The sequence below is a fragment of the Aquila chrysaetos genome, chromosome 20 (genome assembly GCF_900496995.4).
Source record: "Aquila chrysaetos chrysaetos chromosome 20, bAquChr1.4, whole genome shotgun sequence".
NCBI lineage: Eukaryota > Metazoa > Chordata > Aves > Accipitriformes > Accipitridae > Aquila > Aquila chrysaetos.
In genome coordinates, this window is record NC_044023.1 from 22,203,961 (window position 1) to 22,231,164 (window position 27,204).

Sequence of the window (27,204 nt, forward strand, 5' to 3'; positions counted from 1 at the left end):
TCTCTCACATTTTCATTCCAAGGCCATCTCTGTACCCAAAGCCTTCTGCATCCTCTGTCATTCACTCTTTCTCCCCGATGTCCCTGCTGCCAGGCTTAGGGACGGCACTCTGCCACCGCTCGAGCCCTGAAGATGCTTTCAGACGTGATGAGCCTGTAGAACTCATTAAGTGCGTCTCTGACCCACAAGTCCTCTATGTTTTTTCAGGGAAAACTTATAGTGTTAAACCACACTTTCTCTGGAACCTGAGCCCAATTCAAGGACCATTCAAACACTTAAATGTCTTGCTCAGTTTTCTGTCAGCTCTCTAACTGGACTGGAAACGTGCGAGGAATTGGGTTACCAAGAACATTCATTTCTCCAGGGGAATTTAACCTTCCTCCTGCGTGCGGTAGGGATGAGGGACAGCACAAACCCTAGCAAGGCTCGAAGGGATTCACCACCGGAGCAGAGCGGGCGGTTGTGTTGGCTTTGTTCAAGGTCAGAGGCAAACGAGTCACTTTAAAGTAGATAAGCTATCTCCTTCAGGAGCTGTAAACTTCAGGGGAGGGTCCCCAAACACCTTTCCTTATGGCCTTGGAAACAGAATACCTCCAGCTGAGGAGGACCCAGCGTTCTGTTAAGAAAAACAAGCGATGAAATCATGTTGTCCTGGGAATTGATAGCGCTTTTTTATCCAAGTGATGATCTAACCATACAAATTGTATAAAGATAATTAACCTATGCTAGCAGATGCACTGAAATGTGCAATGCCCTTAATATCAAGGATTTGATTTACATAATATATTGCCAAGTGCATATGTTTATTAAAATAAAGTTCAGGAGAAGGACAGTGGAATTACACTGGGGCTCAGCTGGCCAACAGTCTTAACGGTGCATGCATCTCATTATAGGGAGAGTTTTCCTTTTATTTCAGTATGCTATTTATTTTACAATTTTAAAAAAAATCTATAAAACCCTTAATAGTCAAATAGATGGCCTTAATGTGATGGTTTCATTAAAACTAAGGATTTTATTTGGCTGTTATCTTTCTTCCCCTGTTACCTAGCAGTCTGTGGTGGTCATTTGTGGTGACCATGCTAGCACATCAATGCAGTTTGTTAATGAATTTTCCACAAATTAATTTTCTCCACTAAAACAGCATCAATAAACACGAGCCATTATTTTATGTGGACTAGGAATAAAAGAAAGCATAATAACTTTCTTGACTTTATTTTGTGGAATTAAAAGTACTTCTCTAATGAAAAAAAGGCCAATAGAGGCTCTACTAAATGATTGCAAATAAAGTAATGGGGACTAGCATGAATTGCTAGATACTGCTAATAATGCCTTGTTTTAGGCTATTGACTTGCCCTAATGTATTTCCAGATGTCACTGAATTTTATTGCGTTAGATCTATTGCTAGCTTTAGGTGGCTTTTTTTTCTGGTTATTCATAGTCACATTTAAATAACCTTTTTCTGAAAGAAGCCTTTTTTTTTCCAGCTGAAGCAACTAAAAGGTATCAGCATCAAATCTGATAAATGGATACCCCATGGTTAAGAAAATTACATAGGCTTAATACCTAAGGCAAGTGAGATGCAATCTCAGCAAAAGAATCTACAAGGAGCAGGATTATCATTCAAGGAAAAAGGGATATTAACACTTTCCTTGTAACTCTAATGGGAGGGAATCGTCTTCAGCATCTTCGTGTATTTATGGAGGTTTAAAAACCCACGCTAGATAACTTTCGGTGTAGATTTCAGGAATATGTTTGTTTAAATAAATTAATATAGGTCAAACTTTATTAGTCCGCGTAGCTTTAACAGAAAATTTGGATAGTGAAAGTACTCACATGGTTTCGGATATTAATTTGAGGTGTGATTTCCATACGTACGCAACTCCTCCGAGGCACCCTAATAGTGCATTTGCCACGTCACCAAGGCCGTGCCATCATTCTCAAGTGCAAAACAAGAAATAATAATAATTTGTGACATTTTCGCCACTGCCTTTACCTGACCTTCCAAAGCGGCTGGAGCCTGCAGTTGCTCCGTACGTGGCTGCGTGCGCGGTAGATCTCCTCTGCTGGGTCTACGGAGTTGGCAGAAGCGATGAGATATTTGGAAGAGCAGCCCTGGCCAGCACTTGTCTGCTTTTTTTAGGCGATTTGGGTCTGATAACATGCAGTTGGTCTCATAAACACCCACCACCGCTTACCACTCTGCCGTGTTTCGTGTCGGCACGTGCAGCGACGGAGGTGTCCGTGGGGACCCTGGGCGCCGTCCCCGTGGCCCCGGCCACCGCTGGCCACGTTTTTGGGGGTGGTTTTGCACAGGGGAGACCGGACGGCCTCGTGCTTCGGGTGGGCGCAGAGCTCAGGCGCGTCGCGTGTGCGCGTCGGGGGCCGCGAGTCCCGCGCTCGGTGCAGTTTGCTTTTGGGGTTTCCGCTGCTAGCAAGACTGACGCTGGCGTGGTGTGATTTTTAAGAAAGCAGGATTAAAGCAAGCAGTATTTTTTCAACAATATGTGGAAAACATCAGGAATTCTGTGGCACTTGTATGTAAATACGCTGTTTTCTTACGTATCTGTTGTTTGTATAGAGAGCGGTTATAGACTACAAATGGGATATGCACCAGCTTTTGATGGGCTGGTATGAGGATATATTCATCGTTACGGTAAATATATTTAGGACGTCCCAACAACAAGCGTCACCGTGCCTCGGGCGGCCTCGCTGGGGACATGCCACCCGCCGAGGGCCCCTGCCCGCGTCCGAGTCTTTCCCTGGAGGGTTGCGGGGCTGCTGGCAAAGGAGATGAAAAGTTAAAAGTTAATTTTCAAAGAGCTCTGGTGAGGCTGAGCGGGGGAAACAGTGCCATCTGCTGAGGTCTGGGCATGGCCAGCACCCAGACTGTCTGCCCTGCCTTTGCTTAACAAGAAATGTAGTAGCAGGTACATACAGAGTTTTGAAGGTTAACCCTCAAATCAATTCATGGGGATGTGTAAATATGGCACCTCCTTGCTCTGCATGATTTTAAGGGATATAGGAAACCCACTAAGGGATCATAAACCTATTTTTGCATAAAACCCTACCGTAGTAATCTCGTGTGTAATTGGATCGTCTGTTGAAGGACTTTTTTTTCTTATTTTTATTTATTTTAGGCAGTCTTCCTTAGGATATACTGTTCTCAAAAGGCAATGTTAGCTAAGGCACAATAATGTTAAACAGAAAATAAATTTTCTGTATTCACCTTGAGGGATTTTTGAGGTTACAAATTATAAAGCCAATAATAACTTCCATTCAGAAGACTTTTGACGGGAGGGAAATGAGAAATGAGGAGAGAATGTTTCCAAAGAAACTTATTCTAACTCATTTTCATAAACATGAGCAGAATAGAAGTTGTATACGGGTATGGCAGTCAAACACGCCGACTTGTATAAAACAAAAATAGCACATTTTCTTTGACTGCTGTTTCTGAATGCCTGGCTTTAAATACTCAGTCTTAAAGCTAATGAAGGACTTCTGAAGGCAATATGCTGAAAGAAATTCTAGGAGCCCACATAGCTCCCATCTGCTTTTGAACAGAAGCACAATCTGCATCAGAATTAATAACAATGAAAGATGTTTAACTGGGGGTGATAAGTGAATGTATTTTGGTCCAGTTTAGGCTGAAGCTATCGGTTAATTTGGCACCGAGCACAAATTTGGTTATTTGGAAATGCTAAAAATTTTGGCTTGCAAAAAGTAAATTTTGCTTTGCAATTTTTTTTTTTTAAATTATTTTTTTTTTCATCTAAAGAAATTATTTGTGATACTTTCTCACTCCTCATTTCTAGTAGAGCCAGGGTAAGTGGGATAGAGGGATTTAAAGTAAACAGTATAGGTTTAAGAGACTAATTAAAATAATCCTACTGTAAAATTCCTAATGCTCTTTGGAGGGTGGAGTGTCTGGCTTTTTGTTGCAAAGTCTTATCATTTGAAAGTGACTTAGTCCATCAGTTCAGATATTGTTATGGGCAAGGTCAAAAGCATCAAGTGTGCAGGTAGTTTGTAATTGGCTGTCTGCAGAAAACAGCAGGGAATTCAATCTATTACATGCACTTCGATGCACTAAACCAACACTCCATGAAGCCATCGGAGCATAGAAAAGGCTCGCTAATCTCTCCCCAGTAATTGTTGCAGGTGTGCCATGTGCGTATCAAAGGGGGCATTCGTCACTTGATGAACTTAAATGTCCCCAGTGATTTTTTTTTTTTCTATTAATAAAGCACATTTTGACATTCAGAGACTTTATGTGACATTAGGGAAAATATATTTAAGGAAAATCTCAGAAAAAGTTATTCTGATGATCAGTGATGTTGTTGGGAACCAGGGATAATTCTAGCGAGCAAAACTAGCCTGAAATCTGTCACTCTCTTGTTCAGATGAATTATACTCTTATTGTGTCTGTGGAAGCAGGGAAATAGACATGGACATCTGAAAGCCTGAGTTTGAAGATGGTTGAAATTCATGTTGTTTGAAATAAGAACTTGATTTCATTATGTTAATAGAAAATGATTACTTCACAGAAACTTAAATGCAAGAGAATTCAGATTTTGGAGGGTAAGGAGATGAGGAAATCCAAGGCACAATGTTATGATCTGAAGTAGTTGGTAACTATTGGTTTTTATTTGTTTGAAAAATAGCGTGCTGGCTGTTTTCTTCTGCTCTTAGCCTTCAATATGGGTGGGCGTCTTAGGTCTTTTCGCCTGTATGCCCTCTGGATATGCAGCACACCCTTTCCATGCCTCTAACCCCTACATGTTACCAGCCATCGACAGTAATGACAACTAAAGTGACAGTGGCTGTTTTCGTGTCTTTTCGTCCAGCCATAATCTTTAAGTGCTCAATTACTAAGACAATACTAAATATACTTGGTACATCACAAAATACTCAGTTCTTGTTTCTATTCTCATTTCTGTCAGTATTGCATGACTTTGGATGAGTGGTTTGAAATCTATTATTTTGAAGCGTTGGTCACATGGGGTTTTTTATAGCTATATTCTTATATAATAATGTGAGGTGGCATATCTGTTTCATGTTATGCAGGTTAGCGATGGTAAATTTGATATTCATGTTTATAAAAAGGATTTGTTTGTTATACTGACAAAATCTGTTTCCCTGTTCTTTGGATCTCTTCTGTGGGTTTGTCTTTTTTTTTTTTTTTTTTTTTTTTTCTTTATTCTGTTTTGTCCCCTCTGTAAGAATTACAGCTGATCAGGAGAGGGACTGTCTTTCCCTTTTCTGTTCGCACTTTGCCTAGCACACCTAGTTAATGACTGCAGTCCATAAATACTGTGCCAATAGAAACAATAATCGAGCTGTTTCAAATGTGCATGAAAACATAAAGCTTCATTTCCCACCATCAGTTACTCAGCTAAGATGAAGATGGGTACCCCTCTGTGGATTTTGCTCATCACCAATACGGAGCATCGTGCTTTACCACTGCTGGTCCAGTGACCGTATTGTTTCAGAACAAAGACAAACCAAACTCCTTATTACTTAGGTGTTCCTTCAGTGGCATTTTTTTATCCCTAGCTCTGAGGTACTTAACACATCTTAGGAAAAAACTGTACTACGTACCATTGGTTATCATGTAATCCAAATGGACCTGCAGACGTCTTGATAAGCGAGAGCATGTTCGATGGTTGAACCTTCACCTGTCTTTAATACTCTCGCTCAATCTTAATCAGCTCCTGTTCAAGTGGTATTCTGCCTGTGAACAGCAAAAGTTGTACTGGCCTTAATGACAGTGGGAAGAAGCGTGTGAGAGACTCGCGGCTTCACGATAGCTCTGTTGTCCTGTGGAAGGTGTCGGGACTAGCTCATCCATCTCCCTGGTCACACAGATCTGGAGCTGGAATAAAACTCCTTCGTGTCTTTGTTTTGCATCAGGGAGAGAAATTATCAAAGCATCACCCCATGTTAAGCATAACAAACCAGGTAACCCCAATCAACAGTTACAAAAAATTTCCAGCAAGAAGCCAGTGCTGCTTTGAAACTTAGTCTGACGTGGCTTTTGTGGTAGGAAAGAGTCAGATAAACCTGATAGGCAGAACTGATCGGTCCCTGCAATTATTTCCTCAGTATTTTGATTCCAGCGTTATTTAATAGTACTTTCTCATAACTATCAAACCATAGCCGTATGCGTTTCCTCTTCCTAACCTAATTAGGGACGTCATGCCCAGCGCTGATTCGGGGCTGTGCAGCTGCCCAGGGCCAGGCGAGAGCGTTGCTCTGCCCGGCGCCGCTCTTCAGCCTCACCGCGCACCGAAGCGCAACCTCGTTTTTGCTTTTGGGGTCCTTCATCTCGATGTCTTTCTGCATTCCTTTATTCTGTGTTTGTACTCCTGTTTCCAAGCAACTTTTTCAGTTTGTTTTGGTTTGGGTTTTTGGTTTGTTTGCCTTTTTTAAAGAAAAAAAAAAATGTATTTTTCTGCTTTCCCTTTACTTCTGTATTATCTTTCTTCCTGTCTTCCTGTTACCACTGATGGGCACCTTTCTACTCTACCCATTTTTTTTGCTGACTGTTTTTATTTCTACTCAGCTCAGTCTGAAGAATACAATAGATCTCTTAAAAATAATTTCTTTACCTAAAAGTAAATTAAGTGAGCTAAAGTGTCACATAGATCATAGAACTTGCGTTAACTACCATGCTAATTATGTTGCATTTGACTTACCCAAACAGTTGTATTCAGCTCTTATGTTACTTCCTTTTTCAAAAATTAATGCAAGCTTTTCATGTTGCTTCTCTGGGTTTATATTGCAAATATACTTTTCTGTGGTAGGCTTTTTCTTATTTCCTCTCGTCAGCCTGTTTATATCCAGAGATGTTGCACTCAGCTTTATTAACTGCAGTCTTGTCACCTTCATTATATAATCGTCATATTTTTGCCACATCTAAAGCTTCATCTTTATATTTTCTTTGTATCAGCTTTAGTGATTACAATGTTAGAATCACAGTTCAATAATTACTTTTTTTTTTTAAAGTGGTGCCTATTTTCATTTACAGAAAACTGCTTAAATTAGTCCTTTGTAGCTCTCTCCAAACTTACCCGTGGGGGTCTGCAGAGATTTTTGACATCTAAGCCTCACATTTTCTGTGATCATCTTGCATCTCTGTTTCCAATTTTTTCTCCTCCTGTTGACATTGTTGGGTTTTCATACTGTAGTTTCAGGTATTACTGCTGTATTTCTAAGTCAATCAAATTATCTTTACCTTCAGACTAGTCCTAAAATTCCCAAAGTACTTCAGCATACCAAAAAAAGACACACACACACACACACACACCCCTTCAATCCCATTTATTAAAGAATTGGTAGCAGTTGAGACATGAAGCTATGTCCTGTTCTTCATCAGTATCGGACAGTCTGCCTCTCTAGCAGGCAGCAAAGCTCTCGGTGTAGATTTTAGATGCGGTTTGTTGGCAGAAGTTACAGCTTTCATTAGAACTACTAAAATTGAGAAAAAGAAAGGAAAAAAGAAAAAAAAGACAGACTTTTGTTCCCTTATTCTTCTTTAGGTTTTAAACCAGCAGCATTCAAGAGGAAGTGCAGGTTGGGTCTAAGAGTTCAGTTTGCTGAAGGTGGTGTTTGAGTCCTTTAAACTCCCCAGCATGTATCAACCCTCCGTCTCATCTCTGAGATTACTTTTTAATTTGATAGCCAGTATTTTCTGGGTGGAATCTCTTATATCAAACCATAATTTATGTATTTCAGAGTGCTTTACATTTGATAATCTGGTAATATCACACTTTCGTTCCTTCAGATGACACTATCAATTCTATCAAGGTATATAATTTTCTCCATCACGGACATAAATTAACAGCTATATTTTCTTAATGTAATGGATCATAAACAGGAAATCAGCCATAATCTATTTATATGATGTAATCTCTTCAGTGCTCTTACTCGGTTATTCTTTTTTTATTTTACTTTTAAGATAAACTAGTAGTAGTTGATGGTGGAACTGGAATTACTGTCCCGAGATTGTCAGACTCATGTTCACCGGCTCCATTGCCTGAAAAGTCTTCATTAACTAAGTTTAAATCTTTGCCACACCTTTGAGTTCTTCTTTTAGATATACAATACCAAATTATAAGCTGTTTACATACTGCAGCAAAAAGCAACTAGACGTGTCGTGCTTAGTCCTTTGACTAGTGCTGTGTCACCGCGGGGTTGTGGATCGGGGGGAGATGCGCTGGTCCCTCGGTTTATGCCAGGTTTAACCGTGCTGTCCCGAAGCTCCGGGTCAGGGAAGGCAGGAGGGTGAGATTCAGCCCCCCCTTAGCGCAAGGGCTGGCAGAGCCGCAGCTCCCTGGGTTTGTGCTCGCTGCGTCTGTCCGAACCCTCGGTCCCGGGCCACCACCAAGTCGGGCAGGTGACAGAGGTGACGCAGTTCTCCTTTTGGCCTCAAATAATCTGGTTTCTCAGTGTTGTCTGACATTCAGACGTATAATAAAACCATTATAAATGATTTGCAATGTAGTATTAGTATATGCTAAGCGTGGTTAATGTAGCATCAGTTCTGCTTGCTTTTGTAACTAATTGCTGCATTAGCAGACTTAGTGATTATAGGAACCGTGGTTAGGTAAGTAGCAGTGGACAGGAAAAGATGTAGAGAGGCAATGTTTGATGAAGCTTTCTCAGCCTCCGTAAGGGGTTAATTCTCATTGTCTTTTGCATAACGGTAGATCATTGCTAATTCTTAGCTACCCACCAACATTTATATTAAAACTCTGCAGAGACTGGGGTTTTTTTCCCAAGTCTCTGAGCCGTCATTTGACAACCTGCGAAGTGAAAGATGAGCTCTGGTGGGGCTGGGAAGTAGGTGGTGTCTAAGGGTAAGTGTATTTGGAAAAAAGCTGTGAAAATTCATAGCAAAAGCAGCCTTGGAGATACCTGAAATATGCTATGTTTAAGCTTTCTACTTGTATAGACAAGCTGCCGAACCTGGGATAGCAAAGGGTTTTCAAATCCAGAGTCAAGAGGCTTAGGTCTGGGTCTGAGAACAGAGCAATTCAAAGACAAGCAGGTTAAGGTCGACCTAAGCCTGCAACGCAAACATACCTTCTATTCATCTCCAAATAATGTTTCTAGCATCTGTATGTAGCCTGGCTTTCTGTCATCAGGCTTAAAGCACCGGTGCTTCCATAGGAAATCAGCTTTGAGGTGAAAAAGAGAATTTCAGCTTTGCAGCAGACAGTTGTAGGCAAAGTGAACGAGGCTCAAAATCTTTTATGTATCATTGGCTGTAAACAAAATGTCCAGACTAGGACAATTGAAAAATAGCTATATTGTATTTTATATCAAAATGTGTTTCTAAGAAATGTCTGTAAGTGGTACAGTGTGTGATTTCATGCTTTATTGTTCCTCAATCTGTTCAGTTTACAGGGAAAAGGTATTTTTCATTCTCCTAGCTGCTAGCTTTGCCAACGCTACGTGAGCTCTGAAGCTCAAGCTGTGATCTTTCTGGCTTCTACGTTTCCATCAGTAATAAAGAATCCACAGGACAAATTCTTCTCGTAGTTACACCTGCGAAAATCCATGATCTTCCAGGATTTCACAGGCAAAACTGAGCAGGGAATAGCAGCCCCTTTGAAAATCAAAAGGACAAGAGCCATCAGAGAAAAGCTGCAAGCTGGAAAAGCATCCATTTAGGCTTGTACAAAGAGGAGTATAACTGAGGGAAAGGTGAAAACGTAATTAAGAAAACATGACAATGGAGAAAGTTTTCAGAGAGTGAGATTTACAGAACTGTAGGTTGTTATCTCAAGGAGGTGGTGACGGGTCCGTTGCTTGGATATTTTCAGTGAAAGGGTGGAAAGAAGATACAATTCATCATAGCTGGAGATAATTCAGGCATTGGGGGAACAGTGATTTGAAAAATGATCATAGATTTACTCTATTTTAAAGTCTACTAGGATTTTTATAAGTAGGACGACTCTTCGTTCCCCTTTCTTTCATGTTTTCTTCACAGAACACGATATCCCAGCATTCCTGTGACTCATCAGAAGTGCGGTATGATAAGAAACGCTAAGCCAGTTATTTCCATCTATCCCATTCCAGTCATTCAGCATAATTTACCTAATGTGTCTTCTCCAGCTCTAATTTCTGCAGTTTTGCATAAAGTAGGTGCCATTAGGAGAACTAAATGACTGCCAAGGTGCCGTTCGAATTCGGGCTCAGCCCACACTGGCCGCGGCGGCACGTACGAAATGAAAGTCTCCGGGTTAGCGCAGGGCAGGGAGATGCTCTCGCGTCCTTACTGACGCGGTCGTTGCGAGGTCGTGGGAGGGTGGCGGTAGGAGATGGATGGGTCTGGTTGGAGACGAAGGACGGGGACTCCCAGCAGCAGGGAGGGTTGGGGGCTTGGGGAACCCCGGCGAGATCCGGGCACTGACGGTGGGGGGAGAACAGTAGAACAGCCCAGGTTGGAAGGGACCTCCAAAGATCATCTGGTCCAACCTTTTGTGGGAAAGGGAGCCGAGATGAGATTGTGTAGCACCCTGTCCGACCACATCTTGACTCTGTGATTCAGTGTATTTGTTTTTCTCTACAAAGCAATATTCTCCAATTCAAACATTTGTAATAGCTACTATAATCAGGAGATGGTTTCAGAAGATTTGGGGGGATCTGAATTAGTTATTTCAATAAATATATATGTACCTATGTGCATATATCCATATATATTTTTTAAATTAATGTAAGTTTATAGTAGTAGCTTATTTTGTCTACAATTGGTCCTTTTTGGTTTTCTTCTCATGTTTGCAGTCTCTGGAAGGCATTCGGGTTTGCAGTCTCTGCAAGCCATTAACTTGTGCAAAACTGAGCAAAAACTGTCGTGTAAAGTTTTCCAAACAATAACGTTTTAAAACCATAACTCTTCAGCCAGAGATCTGAAATGATGGATACTATTTCATGTGAGAAAAACACAGACTTACGAATTATACCAAACCCCAAATTAGGGTTTATTTTAGGTTGTCTTTTTGCGTGCATACTGCTGGGTACACGTACTGCAGGGTGTATATGTGAATTTATTGTCGTTTGCTTCGCTGTGTTGATGCCCTCTCACAGCTCGGAGGAAGCGGTGACATTGCGCTCCCGCTGCCCGGCATGGGAAACGCTTCCCAAAGTGTAGCCATAGGAAGGGCATTGCTGAATCCCAGGTAAATAAGGAATTAAAAAACAAAAAAAAACAAACAAAAAAACCCCATATTTGTAGCCATTTACAGGCCACCTGCCAAAGATGAAAAGGAGTTTGGAGGCAGTTATAGAAAATTCTTGCAGCATTTTGGCAGTGTTTAAACCAGTTAAATGTAACACAGGTCTACGATCATTACTCTAATATCCTAGTGAGGGGGGGGGGGTTTGGTAGATGCTTTAGCTAGCACAAACTTACAAAGTTATAGTTCTCTGAGGGGACTCAAAATACTTCAAAGATCTTAAATTTACAGATGCTGGAATTAAATCTGGTAGTATGCTGAGAAGGTAGATAAATCAGCTTTTTGAAAGTAGAAACAAAGTCACAGGGAGATCTAACCTCTCAAAAAGACAGATTAGATTACTTTAGGACCCAAACCTGCAACATCTTTTATTATCTTCCTGAAAAGCATCTCCTATAATGAAATGAATACAGGGATGTTATAGCAAAAATACTGCAAAACGTGAAATGACAGTAGCAAGTGGAAGATCTTACAAATGAGCTCATTCTGAGCAACACTGTCATCTTTGTAACGCTGTCAAGGATCGTGCAATTCAACCAGTTATTCCTTAAATAAAAATACCACTTTGAAGTTTTAAAAACTAAACACTTCTGATGTCTGCCAGCATTCACGTGGCTGAAATGTCAGTGGAAAGCACAGCTGAGAGTTTGTGCCGATAGACTGCCTGCCTTAATTAGCGTCCATCCGCATTTTGTCAAGACCTGAAGCAGAAACAGAGGCCAGGTTTTCCTTTTTAGCATTTACAGCAGTCTTCTCTCTGGTTCAGGTTTCAGGCCAGACCCTCGGCCCCGTCACCTCTGGCTCTCCGGAACAGCCCCCTTTGCTGCTTCGGGCAGTCCCGTCCCTCCTGGTGCATCTCCTGCGTCTGCGGTCCCGTACCTCGCCGTCGTACAGTTGCTGCTGCAGCTCATTGCTTGGGTTTGCGGGCATCGCTTCGAAATACTTTGTGTTTGGTTTATGTACCTGTTGCAGAGTTTTGGTTTGTAGTCCTGCCCTCCCCTCGCATGGCTCCTGCCCGATACAGCTGCGGGGAGGTCTCCACTGCCTCCAGACGCTTTTCTGAGGATTAAGAGCAGTAGATTAACATACCCACAAGAGACTGTTGACCTGCTGATCCTCTGTATTGCTTTTATGGCCATTTATCACAGCATAAAGCTTATCTAAAAGACCCTCATGCAGTTGGTAACGTTTTCATCTACCCTGAACGTGTTCCTTCGTTATAAGTCTCAACATATGACAATGCAAATTAGCGCCGCGATTATTTTTGTATATGTGTCTCTATTGTGATCGATGGCAAACTGAAATGGATCCTGGGAAGATATTTATAAATTGAGATAATGAGCTGGTATTTTTTTTAAACAACACAAGAAATAAAATGTTGAAAATGATCCGTTGCCACGCAGTCGAGTGGAGACACATGCATCAGCTCTCGTGCCTGAGAAACCGATGCGCTTCCAATTACTTCAGTGCCAAGTTTCTGCTCTGAGTGACTAAAGGCCATTGCGCAGGAAGTCCAGCGATATATTTTATTAGCAGAATGGTATTTTAAAAGTGCCACCCTTTAGCCACTGGAGAGAAAAGCTCCGAAATGAGAGAGATGTGCAAACCAGTATGAGGGATTTTTGCACAGTTACCTCTCTGTGGGTAAAAGGAGGACTCATATTTTCACATCTGCCAATCTGACTTATTTCATGAGCTTTAAATTTCTCTAATAACTTTTGGGGATGGGAGATTCATGAATTGTCACGAGTGCTGGAGCAGAGTTATCCGAATCACAAAGGCTACTTCACTCCATCTGCTGGCTGGACTTACTTCATGAGCCAAATTCTGTAATTTTTAGTCAAAACTCACTGCCATCTAGGAGAATTTGCAGGCATGAATACTCTGCAGGTTCTTGCTCTTCCACATCTAACCCCTGCCGTGACTCAAAGCCATGCTTGTTGGGAACCTTTCCTACCAGGTGAAACGAGCAAGCTCACCAGAAGACAGACGGGGTAATACAAGATGCAGTGACAATGTCTCTGCAGGAATTCATGTCTGCGTAACATACAGGGCTCAAAAGAATATAGGAGGCAGCTTTTGGCAGACAAGCAGAGGAATTTCTCGCAAGGAAAAACTAGCTGTAGAGGTAGGACAGGTTAGGTCAGTCTTTCTAAAATGATGTTGTCTCCTATTACCCTACTTTGGTCCCTAAAGGATGAACCCGAAATAGAGGGTCAGCTCATGGCATGCAATTCTGGAGGCCTCCGTGGCTCAGCGGACCTTTCAGTTTCATCTCATCTCTCATCATCCGTGTACTTTGCCAATTAAAAGACCCGAAGCAATTAAACTGTCTATAATTATCCATGATATCACGTTGGCTTTCTGGGCATTAGCCAAACAGCACATTTAACAATCACTTACACTTCAAATACCGTAATCAGCAATTATCTAAAATGCATAGTCTTAACAATTAGCAATTCAAGGTCTTGTTTGCTTGAAAAAGTGAGCAAAAGTAATTCCATAGCATAGCGACTTCCCTTTCATACGCAATTACAGCGTATGTGGGAGGTAGCATAAATCCTAACTTTGATATTAGTGCATTAACATCAGCTTCAGTTGAAGTGGCTTTTAGGAATGATGGAAACAACTGACTGTCACAATATTGTATAAATTGAGTGTGGGCACCATCTCTGGTAATAGATAGTTTGGAATTCATAGATATAAAGGCACAATAAATAATACAAAAGGGACAAACCATTCATCTTAGCGTTGCCATATTGAGACTTGCTGACTTGCATTAGCTTTTGTTTGGCATGCAGCTTTGTCTTTTTACAAATTATTTTTCTGTTATGAAATGAAACATTTGCAGATTGAAAAAATACACTTTTTGTTTTGGTGGAATGATGAACCAGTTATCTTAACAGTTCAATATTTTCTGATAATCTTAGAAATGTTATTTGTTCAAGTCTTAATGGAAGAAAAATACGGGTAGCATTAAAAGAATGAGCTTTACCGAGCATCACTATTCTGTCTTTGATGACTGTGATCCATTTGGTAAGTCATGAAAGATGTAAGAGAGAATAAATCTACCCTTTCATGACCGTCATCTTTATATAGTCTAAAATAACACATAGGGTAATTTTCCTTCTTTTTCTAAATGTAAGTGCTTTTTTGTGAATCTTCCAGTATGATTTTTTTTTTCACTCATACAATATATACTTTTAGTTGATAGCTCTCATCTTTTATGGGAGAAATTGCTGAAGCTGAGTAATTAAAGTTATTCTTGACTTCTCTTATTTACTGGAAACAACTTAGCTGAATCATAAAAGAGTAAGGATTGTACTTTGAATGTTTTCCTGTATAGGTTGCTCCTAGCAAGTAATTCCTTAATGGCATATACAACAACGACAAAAACATTCTGGAAAGGAATCTGGCACTCGAATTGTGTTCTTTATTCAGCATCCTTGCCATCACCAAGCTGAAGTGATATGCGGTAGATGTATACCATCAAGGGAGCAAGTTTATTATAGTATTGTCCAAACACCTTCTGTCTCCTTTTGCTTTCTAAACCTTATTTTAAATCTAACATTGCCATAAAAAGGGAGCGTTCTTCTGTCTCCCATAACCACCTCATCCTCTTTTTTGCATGGTCTACAGCTTCACCTTCCCATCTTTTACAGGATGGACCAGGATGCAGTGAGCCATCACCTCTAACGGACAGTACAGTAATTCCCTGGGGCGGGACATATGAAAAAAATATTGGTGAATAAGTAAAAAAGCCCCACTTTTATTTTTAATTTTTCTAAAGATTTTCTGCTCAAAGCTTGATGCTCTACCGAGATGCTTTAGGCATGCCGAGGTGAATCCCAAAGGAGCGATCTCGGGTCTGAACCGCAGCCGCGTGCTGTGCTGCCCGGGTTAACGAGCGCTGGCAGGTCAGAGCGATCTGGGGGATCTCTGCGTGGCAGAACAGGGATATTCCCTCCCACTGCGGCACTTGTTCTGGTTAGAAAGCGGTAAGAAGTTGGGGATGGTGGGCAGGATGGGTTTTTTTTCAGGGGGTATGTGGAAGGGGGGATCTGCCAGGCAGTGCGGTGTGTTCCCGGTGTCCCAGGCGGGTCCGGCAGCGTGGGGTGCGTGGGGTGTCTGCCCTTCCAGCCTTCTCCCCTCCTTTTGGTTGAGGGTGCTTAGCTGGTGTCCAAGGGGTAAAGGAGGTTGTCATGGCAAAACTTGGTTATTTTCTCTCCAAACAGTGCCCTAGATCTTTTGTGCAAAAGGGTTTTCTGTGAGCCCAGATTGGTACGTGTGGGATGTTAAGCCATTTAAAAGAGACTGAGAAACAGAACCACCGATCCTGACACTTGCTATAGTTTATTAATCACAGGGTCATTTTTTTTCCTCACCTGGATTCTTCAATTATTTTTGTTTTATTTTTATCACTGTAAAAACAGGTAACTGTCCAAGAGTATAGGCTCCTTCACACAAATTCCAAGGACAAAAATGACACTGCAAAGCTGATTTACTCCCAGCAGAAGAATCTATCCTTCATCAGAGGGACAAAACTTCTGGAAAACATGAAACAAACTTCAGTAACGGGAGGAGAGAGTTTTAGCAAATAGGCATACATTTGCTAGGTATAAAGTTTCTTTTAGGGGAGGAAAGGAATTACCTTTGCTTTATAGAACATGTGTGGGAGTGAGGACATCCAGGCTTCGGTGACAGCCTGATGCTGCTAGGAGAAAGAAGCATCTCAGGCAAGGGGCTTGCAGCCCCTGCAGCACCTGGGAGAGTTGTCCACATTTTTGTTGTGCTTGCGTTAAAATAAGTAGCTCCTTTCTTCTGTTCAATCTCCCTAAGTACCGCCACAAAGCTCTAGTAGTGGAAACATCCATTGCTTTATACAGCCTTATGAAATAAGGGATTTAAAACATTGTTAGGCGAGATTGCTGTGGTTTATTAATCAGATTTCAGCACTTTCTTTTGAATCACTTAATGTAGTTTTTTCTTTTTTTTTTTTTCCTCCTCTGATGGTGTTCTCTTACACAGGATCCATCAGTTCCTGTTTTGTTGGTCTTTCTTACACGTATGGAATGATTTAATAATGAATATGTGCTTTCTTTTCAGTAATGTTGTGTTTACTTTATTGCAATGAATCCTACTTTAAAGAAATCATTGAGACATCATACAATTTAAAGTTACAAGTCTTCCTGTCTTTGATAGTCTGTCTCCAAGGGAATACATCCCAACAGGGATAAACAGAACTAGACGGAGTTGTGTTTACTAATTACCACCACCATTTAGAAACAAATATGAGTCACAGAGCACCACAGTGAATCCAAACCAAAGCACAATAAAAAATGAATCTATATAATTGCTAAGGAAATGAAGACTGAATAGAACTTAAAGGCAATTAAAGTCTTTATTTCCATTTTATTACTGAATAAATACTTCAGGATATTTTCATTTGCTTCACTTTTTGTTTGCTCACAGGGTCTGCTTGTTAATATGACTGGGATGGACGAGAACACCTTAATTAACCTGTTTTTGTGGGCATCTCACAGTTTCTATGAAATATGTATGCTGACAGCTATGTAACAATAGTAAAAATAGAAATGACAGATTTGTAAGCACTGGTCAATTTAAAAATGTTCAAGAAATGCAGTTTTTGAATTATTGGACCAGGCTGCTCTGCAAATTGGAATTCAGTTCAGTTAATTGAATTCACTGGATCTATGGCAATTTACATAGAGTTATAATAAAAGCATGGTTACCTTATCAAAAGCTGCAGTTTCAGAATATTATATGAAAAAATGGAATAATATAATTTTTATTTTATAATCAGTGAATGCAGAAATATATAATTGACACACAAACAAAATTGAAACATGTATTCCGCTCTCAGTTTCAAAGAATTTGGTATGCAATAATCCCAGGCAACATGTTGTGAATCCTGTATGGATTGTATGGAAGCTAGATGTTGGTCCATTCGTCTGTCACTTTTGACGAGCTTAGTCCCAGTCCTCTCCTGTATCTCAAGTGAATGGCTTTGGTTTGTTCCAGAATATATTGCATGAAGTAAATACTGCTTTTGTTGAAGCCCTGGAAGCGGTTTCCTTAAAACACTGGTGGTCCCCGATTCCACTGGCAACCTGGGAGTGGCGGTGCCGAGTCTGGGATCCGTGTCCTTGGGTGTCCTCTGGATTGGGGATGGGAGTACTGCAGGTGTTCTCCGGATAATTCCTTTAGTGAATCTGCATCCTGACTTTTCCTTAACAATTTCTCCCCATCTGTTTGATGTACGTGTTTATGTACATCTGCAAGTGTGTAAATTCAGTTGTTACAATTGCAGTACAGCGTTTTGTTCCTGGGGCTGCGTTGAGAAGGTTTAAGTGCAGCCTTTACTGATTCAAAAGGACCGTGGGGGAAGAATCTGTTTACTTAAAAATAAATGTGGCAATTAATTATTTGTTATGTTGACCTTATGCGCTAGTGGATTTGATGCTTAAATAAAACATGCGTAAAACAATAAACCTGCAGTATATGTAGGAGAAGGGTATATCTATATAGCTGCCCTCACTACAATCAAAAAAAAAAAAAATCCTGAAAAAACATAATGATGTATGAAGGTATTTTTTATTGGTGTCTTTGAAGGGGGAGACTTCAAGAAGAGTCTGCTCCCCAACGATTAAAGCTGCGACGAAAGTACAGGTTTACGCAGAGGGGAGCGAGGTGATGCTTCGGTGGGTGCAGTCCCGTGCGCAGTTAAACGGGGCCGCGGAGCTGGCACGGGCTCGTCAGCCTTACCCGCCCCGCCTGCTGCGGACACCCGCCGTCCAGTTTAATTACAGGGATTTCTGTAATCATCTTTCAGCGGCGATAGGATTATCGCCCGCGCCGAAACCCGCGAGCGAGTATCTGTTTTGTTTCGCGCGGTTTGCCCTGAATTTGAATCGGTCCGGAGCGGCGGGCGAGCGAGCAGGAGGGCTCTCCTCGCCGGGAGGGATGCTGCTCCCTCCCGGGGTCCCGCCGGGATGCGGCTGCCCGTGGCGGAGGGCAGAGCGCGGAGGCGGGCTCCCTGCCCGGCCCGGGTGGGACACGGCGGCGGGGACTTGCAGGGAGCGGGTCCGCTGTCTGGTCCGCTGTAACGTGTAAAACAAAACCGGGCCGGTTCGCTGCACGGCGCTGCGAGGACCGGTTTTCCTTCCACGTCCGCCTGTGGACGGGGCTCTGCCAGCTGCGTTCGGTTTTCTATTCTGCTGCTCTTCGCTGAATCAAGCTGCTGAGGCAGAATCATCTGCTCAGAGCTCGACGGTCCCTTTGGCTTTTCTTTCAGAGGTACATAATTGATTCATTTAAGCAAATCGGCCGTCCTTTCGACCAAACGCTTTCCGCAAAAGTTTAAGATCTTGTTGCGTAGGATAGCGCTGCATCGTCTCAGAGCCAAGCATCGATAAAACTCTTTATGAGCAAGCATGGTTCAGCCAGGAGTATCAGGAACAAAAGCAGGACAAATTATTTAGCGTAAGTAGAATTTTCCTGGCTGTTGCGTTCTCCACTAGAATATAGAAATTACTTGTTGACAGAGCAGCTGTTCACTGGAGCCATCGGGGCGGAGGGGTGGCGAAGTGCAGTGGGTGGGTGATGCCTTTCGCTAGGCTTTAAAACTTTTGGGGTTGTTTGTGGCTTTGTTGATAGAACGTCAGCAATATTGATTTGTTTCATTTAAATGCTGAGAAGCGAGTTAAGAGAAGCATATGCTTTGCCCAGGAAGACTTTTTGCTTTGGTTTCTTGGAGTATTATGAAAACACAAATTGGAGTTGCATGATAAATGGCTGAAACTTTTAAGTATTTGCTTTTATTCTTACAAATACTTCTAGGTGCCTAGATAACCCTATACTTAATAAAATAAAGCATGAATCTTTAAGTATACTCTGAGCAGCTTAAATTACTCACAAAGATGCATTAAGCTAATGCTGTGCTTACAGAAAGAGTTGTCACTGCACTTTTGCAGTACCTATCGATGGCTAAGAGCTGGACCATTCTCCTCCACCTGCTTGATGCGTGCACTGATGCCTACTTCAGCCTACTGAACCCTTTCTGGCCAAGAGCATGAGTCAGTACCTCTAATACTAACCTTACATTTGGGTACTGCTGTGGGTTTTGCAAGGCCGTGCAATTTCTAAGTGGTGGTAGTGACATTTAAGATTGATCACAGCACGTATCTGGGTGTATGGATTTTCAGGGGCGTTGCGTGATGTTAGTAAATGTCCCTCTGCAGTTTCATATGCTTTTCAAGGCATTGGTTTAAATGCTCTGTCTCTGGACTTTGTTTTCTTCTGGCTAAAGCTCAAAGCCTCGGAGTGCTTTGAAGCCACGCTGAATTGGTCTTACCTGAGGGCCAGAGTAGTTGCACAAGTTGCATGAAATTCTGCGGTGCAGAAGGTACATAAAAACGAGCAGATAAGTCTGCTCCTGAATGGGCAGTAAGTCTCAAAGCAGAGAAGACCACAGGTTGTGACGTATGGAAATGTCTCGCTAGTAAGGACAGAGTGTATTCTCATTAGATTTGGGTGAGGAGAACCACACAGGAAGAAAAGAGCAGCAGTGTCTGGTTACCTGCGTGCTACAGATATTCCTGGAGCCAAGGAGTCCAAGGGGGTAGAATAAGGAAAATGTAACATATAGCAAGCAGAGATGGTGAAGTATCGGTGCAGTATTAGGTATGTACCCGAGGGTATTGGCATCCTACCCTGCAAAGGTACGCTGGGGTTTTATTATGAAGCTTTCTGCTTTCACGGAAAACAGTAAGTCTGAATTAAGCATGTGCAATGAGTATGTTTAAGGTTTGTTGTTTTCAGCATTTTTTTCCTAATTGAAAGAAGAACTTGCCCTCATTTCAGAATAAAAGGCATCCCCAATGAGCACCGGTGAAAGGGCTGATGTGAATATTATGATGATAATTTATTTTCTTAGGAATGTTGTAATTTCAGCATTTCTAGAATGATTATAAGCAGATGCAGGAAAGAACGGGGTACTGCTTCAGCATGCATCACATTAGCAAAACCCAGTGTACTTAGTAACATGTCAGACTTTTGCAAATATATACATTTTATTTTAAAAGCATAAATAAACAAACCAACACACACTGAGGCTTTGCTTTTACAAGACCAAAGCTTCTACATTAAGAGTTTATCTTGTTGCTGAAACTTGACCCCATTGCCAAACTTTCCTAGCACAATTAAGCAAAACTTTACCACATAGAGTGAATTCTCTAAATAATATTTTTATGCTTGTCACTTACCTTGCTTTTTGAAAACCTTGATAAAGAAAGCAGTTGCAATCCCCTTGCAAAACCCAGTCCAGCTTAATTGAAAGCAAAAGTTGAATTATTAGAAAATGTTCCCCATACTGGGCATGTGGTAGCTAACAACGCAGTTCGTAGCAAACCACCATGTACCAAGGTATTCGAAAGCAAAGGGGTTGTGTTGGGTCTGCAATGGCTTAGAAGCGTGCAAGAGAGAAAACGGGGAATTTGGAGAGAAAATCGGTGAGAGCTGTTCTGCTGAGTAACAGTAGCGCATCCGCTATCAGCACGGTATGATTAAGCGAAGGAGTGGCTCGACTGATCTTAAAAAGAGCGATATATCAAGTTAGGAAAAGCATGGAGAAGTGCGGGGTGTCAGGTAAGCATGTGGCTCCTGCCCAAAGCTGGGAAGAGCACTTCCAGGCTCAAAGAGCAGCGAATGCTCCAGCATTTATTACGGGAAGCTCTGAGATGGCCCTTGAGCGGCCGATCGTGCACCTCGCAGGGCACCTGTACTGCGGTTCCCAGTGCTGCAGTCCTCCTCTTTTACAGGCACAGCAATTGAAAGGAGAGAGATTTGGATAGGAGCACCCAGCAGGTGGAATAAAATGTAAAATTCTCTGCTTTACACTCAAAAGTATGCTGTAAAAATTATTTGATGAAAGGTTTCTTTAAAGATTGCATAAAGTAATCCCTGGTATTCTTAAGCTACTGAGGAACATAACACTATTTTCTATATGCTTTAAATGCTTTATTGCACGTAATTTGAGTCCCTTTAGTGCTGAGAGCGATAGATACCATTTCAGATTTTCTCTGCTTTAGTTTTGGTAATGTCATTTCTGATTAAACTTATATGGTATAGTATATTGAACCATGAAATAGTTAAATTTTTTATGAGCTCAATGAAAATCCTATTGCTTTGGGGTTTTAAAGTATCAATAGCCTAGCTGAACAAGTCAGACCTAATTAAGAGAAAGCACTGATGCAAGATCTGCCCTTTTTTACTGCATTCTTTCCGTCTCAAAAATGTACATCCATTTTAAAGCAAAGTAATACTTCCAGCTAGCCAGGCTCTGTTATGCAGAGTATAGCGATGACAGGGATCTTTGATTTCTTTAAGCTGTTAATTCCTTAGCTGCAATTTTATGTATTGACTTCAGCAACATCATACATTTGGCTTTGAACCAATGAATCAGAAGATTTTTGAATGTTCAGCTCAATACTGCTTAGTTAATAGTTCCAATGGTGCACCAGACAGTTTTATTGTACGGTAGGAGGCAAGCTATAAATCACAGGTAAGGCCTGCCTGTATTTATTGCACAGAAAGCCTTTGTTAGAGATCTGTTTTACGACAATTAAAAGGTACATATTCTCAAGGAACCTATAAAGTAGTTTTGCTCATAAAGCAAAGGGCTGCACCAGTATCAGCTTGGTTTTGAGTAAGGAAAACCAGTGATTTAACGTTGGAGGAGAGCATCAGAAGGATACCAAAGAAATAAAGTATATCTTATGGCAAGATATAAAAAGCAGTGGTGTAGATTTTAAAGGAGATGGCAGAATTTACAGAAGCTGATTATCCCAGGCAGTTGGCAAATGGACTAAAGAAGACAAATTTAAGACTTTCCAGAAGGAAACCCTATATCAGGGGATAGAAATTCAACTGCTCTGCAAAGAAAATGTAAATAAGGCAATAGACGTCCAAGAGGACTGTGGTCAAATGAAACGCAGAGAAACAGCTTCACGCTGAGGAGAGCGGATGTGTTGTACGTGGAAAAATATCAAGTATAAGACCACTGGGAGGAATTTGGGAACAGCTGTCACATGCATTGGTAAGTTACTGTATAAATGATTATGAAACTTGAATAGTTTATAGTGAGAAGAGATGTTTAAAAGGTAATTGCCTTTAGGTACTTTCTGATGCCTAAACATGTTAAAAAAATCTGCATAAGCTAAAAAATATAATAAAAAGCAGACCCTGTAGTTTTCTAGTAAGTGGTAATATTTACCCTAGAGGTGTACTAGGATTTGGCTGTTGAAACGCAGGATCTTTGCTATTTTCTGTGCAGGCATTTGCTTGGTAGATGTCACTAAGTGAGAAAAAATTATGTAAGCAAAGTACACAATCAAAGCACGGCAACTTATCCTGATGAGTATGAGGGAAGTGTAGAGTCCTTCTAATAGACAAGGACATTTTTGTGCATGGGTGATAACTACACAGATATGAGTAAGTGTGTTTAGTGCTTTAGTCTCCTAGCTGAAAGAATCAGAGCCCGAGTAACGTGTCTAAGAGTTGCAGGCAGTTAGTAAAATGTGTTTGGCTGCTGAATGCAAGGTTCATACTAAGCAAGGTTACTAATTAGCCATAATAATGAAAAAACTATTCCCTTTCAGCTCTTCTGGAAATTCAGGTGTGTCAAAGTGTTCAGTTGTTTGTCTTGGCTCTTGATGTGTTTATTGCAAAGGGAAGGTGCAATGCCCAAGAGATGCTGGACAGGCACCTTCTTTGCCCTATTCCCTGTAGGGAAACCTACTCTGTTGTTTTAACCTTTTTCAAAAGGCAACATATGGTCTGCCAAGCTTATAGAGTACCAAAAAAATCAAAACAAACACCATATATTGTAGCTAAAATCATAGAAGCAAGGGGAAAAGCAAGTTGTTATTAAAAGTAACGAAACTATATGAGATACTACTCAACAAATACATTTGAGTGGATGTGTCATGATGCATTTGTGATAACAGATGTTATAAAATTACTTTGGTTTTGTGCAGTTTTCATCTTTATGGATTATTGTGTGAAATGTGTGATGAAACTAAAGTACCAGCCTAGATTTTCATCAGGAACTTAGACTCAAGACTATCCAATATTGCCATCTTGTAAGTTGTCCACAGGATAGAGTTGGTGTCCTACTAGATAAAATCTAGAGTTTCCTGAATTCTTTGCCCCAGTAAAACCAAGCAGCTGCAGTTAATAAAAAGCTATCGGTTGTCCCACAACTGTCTGGGAGTGTTCATTCACCAGCAGAGGGAAATGACATTGGAGGGAAGACGACAGGATAGTTGCTGAGTTGTGCAAAATCAGCAATGTTGCCCTGCTCTAATGCTGGAAATATCGCAGGGCTTTCTCATTTGTGCAAGGTGTTGTCTTTAGGAAGAGCATGGCACAAATAAAAGTCAAACTATAAAGCATTCTCTATTAGGCTACAGTAATATTTTTTGATATGTTAAAAAAAAAAATCAAAATTGCTGTGAACTGTGGAATTCAGGCAGTAGTGGTTTCAAAAACATATTGCAAGTGTAGTGTGTATATTTAAACATGCAGTTTCATTTATCTTCTTAACTTGACAAATGCACTGATTTACGCACAAAGCTTCTATTCTTAGCTAAAAAGACAGGAGATGTCGCTTGCATAATTGTCATGACACTTTCGTGATGCTGAGTTTATTTGTTACAGCCCTTAAACTGTGAAGTTCGAGGTTTGGTCCAATCTTCCTCAAAATGAAGGATCAGTTTCTAATAAAGATTATTTGTATTTTTTTCAAAACTGAACTTAGAAAAAATTAATAAATTTGTCTTACAGAGCAAAAGGCTCCACACCGTGTTAGCTCTCCCATGGAAAGGCATTAGGCACAGCTCTGAGGTTTTATGCAGCTGAAGGTTCAGTTAACGGGCACCAGTTTCAAATACAACTTCTTTTATACCTTAGATACTGGGTTTACCTCTCACTGATTTTATAAATAATTCTAGAAGTATCTCTGTAACTTTTGCAAGTGGGGCATGAGAACCTAATCAGGTTAGATGGCTGGTGAACTTCCCCATGTATAAATTATGGATCTGAGGAGATTTGATGAAGTTGTGTATCTTTAGCTGTCTCTGTGTGCGTGTACTCACCATCTGCTCTCAGGAGAGGGATGATAGAGGGTCATTAAACCATAATGGTATTTACTGGAGTGGAAGCATCAGAGACAGCCGGGTGACCACATCCCAGATTGAAGAAACAGGAAATAATTTAAACTCTCTTCAGAGGCTGGAAAAGGGTAAACACCACGTGAAGCAGCAGATAATGTAGGGGTTTGCTGCAGCTCTCAAACACAACCTGGGGAAGGAAAATAGCTAGGGGCCCACAGAAATAAGGAAAACTAGGGTGACACTGTAAAAGTAATTTCTCCTTTGAGTCCTTCCATCTTCTTCTGGATGAGCAAGAAACACAGGTAGGCTGCTGTTCCCCAGGGGAGAAATCAACAGTTGGTTTATGAAAGCTGGCGTTCTAGCCTGTACTATTTAAAATGAAAATACACTATCTGGCTGTATCTTAGTAGCCTAAAACCTCCTGATCATACTAAATATCTTTTTTCTCATATCAAATTGAGGTAGCATTTTAAAGATCCATACGTGAGGGTTAACAAGGTTTTTGCATTTAAATGTCAATTGATTTAGAATATCTTTTAACCTTACGTCAATACTAGGGTTTAGTGTAATTCTCCCACAAGAAATCTCCAGAGAGATCTCTGTGCTTGATATTAGAGTACAGCTTACTTTCAGCCTATTATTCCCTTAAATGCTGTTTCTTTCCATATATTGCCTAGCCATTACATGTGCCCAGCTATGTGTAAGCATAATCACACAGTCTTTTTCATTACAAAATGACACGTGTAACATCACTATCTGAGCAGCAGCTAGGACTTCAGAAAGTGTCTGTCTGTGAAGGCATTTTCCTCTGCTTTTCCTCTGGCACTACAACCAAAAACCTGTCTTTCATACCCGTGCATACTGAATTATAATGGTCTGTCCCTAGGCTGAGATTAGTGATTATAGATGAGCATTGTGATAGACCTTCAATGGGCTGCTATGTGTCCATCCCCTGAAAAATCAATCTCTTGAAAAGTATATCAAGGTAAATTCTCCAAATGACTATGGACTAAATTTGGCCCAGCTTAACTATGGTTTTTTATTAGCTATGACCAATCTTGGAGGCGCATGCAAAATCCATCCTGCCTAGGGATGGGTGAAAGCGTTACGCTCAATTTCAAATCTGAGCGGCTTGCAAGAAGGTCTCTTGCTGCAGGCAGGCTTGGGTGAGCAAGAACCAAGAGAAGCCAGGAAAGAAAAAGTAATTTAAGGAGCTTTTTGTTTCTTAAAAGAGGTGATGGCTGCAGTGAAACACACTGAAAAAGTAAGTGCAGTTGTGAAGGCTGTGTGAGGGATGTGTTGTAGAGCTGTGGAAGTTCTCTGATAAATTGTCTTGAACACCTAAGTTTGACCACTTCTGCTGCACTCCGCTCACTAATCCATCACTTATACTGCTGCCTCCCATGTCCCAAGCCTGTGAAAGCTGGAAACATCTTTTTTTATTATACTAGAAACAAAAAAATCCTTTTCCTCCAAATATACCTATCATATTTCTTAAAAATGAATCAACAGGGTGAAAAGTAAATAAACCAACTGTCTTAGTTGGAGACACAGCAAAAATATTTGGTCTTAAAATCCTCTCTGGTTTGAAGTATAATTTCTTACATTCCAACATGGCTAAAGATATAAATTTAATGAATTAAGTTTTTCATCAATTTGTTGAGTTATGCGCACCTGGGTGTAGGTTTTCCATTTCCCAGGATGTCAAATTTAACATGCTGTGTTGTATTACAGCAGCTCAATATCATGTAAACATTATATATTAGCTCTTTTCTTTCTCCGAAGTTTTGTACAGTACAATAAAATGGTTGGAGGTTAAATTTGAGAGATGCAATAAGTAGATTTCCCATTTGGATTTAATCCGTTCAGCTAAAAATTTTGCTGGCGAGGCGTTGCTGTGTGGTTGTTCAGGAGCAGTCTGACATAGCATGGAAGCGTACCTCGGAGGTTGCGCGCACAGTGCGGCTCCGCACGCGGTGCCACCGTCCCACGGCTGGCTGCCAAATCACCGTAGCCTGGGGGGGGGGTCTGCAGAAGTTCACGCTACAGAAAGATGTCTTTGCAACTAGAAGAAATGTGCAAGAAGAAGAGAGAAATGTGTCTGGAGAGCCCATAAACCCCCATTTTGTGGGTTTTGCGTTCCTAATTCTGATACTTTTAAAAACCGTCTAGTCTTTTGTATCGTCACTCTGTCCTCAGACTTGCTGCAGTACGTGTATAGGCTTACTGGAGGGGTTAGGAAAGAAAGCTTGAAAGTGGAAATGCCACATCCCCGCTTAAAAGTGGAAATGCAAAATTCTGGTTTTATGTTGCTTTCGTTCTGGAGCAGAAATTTTATTCTCCTTGGCATTGTGGGTTTTTGTGAGCTGGCTGGGCACTGCTAGGAGGACACATCTGATAGCCCCCAATAAAAGGCTTGCCTTTCTTTTGCAGCTTTGCATATTTCATTGCTGCAAGGCACAGCTCTGGGAAAGACATTCATTTTTCTTCCCCACTGTCACAGTATGATTACAGCACCTACTAGAAAAGGGAAAGGATTAAGTAGTTTTTCAGAGTTCTCCAAACAGGTATTTTCCATGTTAGACCTTAAAGAAGGGTGATTCATAAAAATGGATGACGGTGTACTTGGCTTGACCATCCAAAACGCTTTGGTGTGGCGTGGAGAGCCTGGAGCTGGGCGAAGGAGTGCCAGATGAGACAGCGGCAGAGCTGGAGGGAGGGGAGCCTCAGTTTCATGCGGCTAAAAGTCTCCTTATTTTGAGTGGTTTTGA

General features: G+C 41.1%; 1 protein-coding gene across 7 annotated transcripts in view; it reads left to right on the plus strand.

Annotated features, from left to right (window-relative positions):
* The window catches only part of CNTN4 (contactin 4), a 349,563-nt gene that overhangs the window by 132,878 nt on the left and 189,481 nt on the right, over nt 1-27,204 (plus strand). Inside the window, exon 1 of one of the 7 annotated variants that reach the window (XM_029995897.1) lies at nt 18,258-18,557. The exons of 3 other annotated variants lie outside the window; for them this stretch is intronic. The gene's annotated coding sequence lies outside the window, so the exon portion shown is untranslated. Of the gene's footprint in view, nt 1-18,257; nt 18,558-18,653; nt 18,744-19,922; nt 20,028-22,175; nt 22,357-27,204 lie in introns of those variants that run through there. 3 more of the 7 variants (XM_029995898.1, XM_029995895.1, XM_029995896.1) reach the window with 3 other exon arrangements.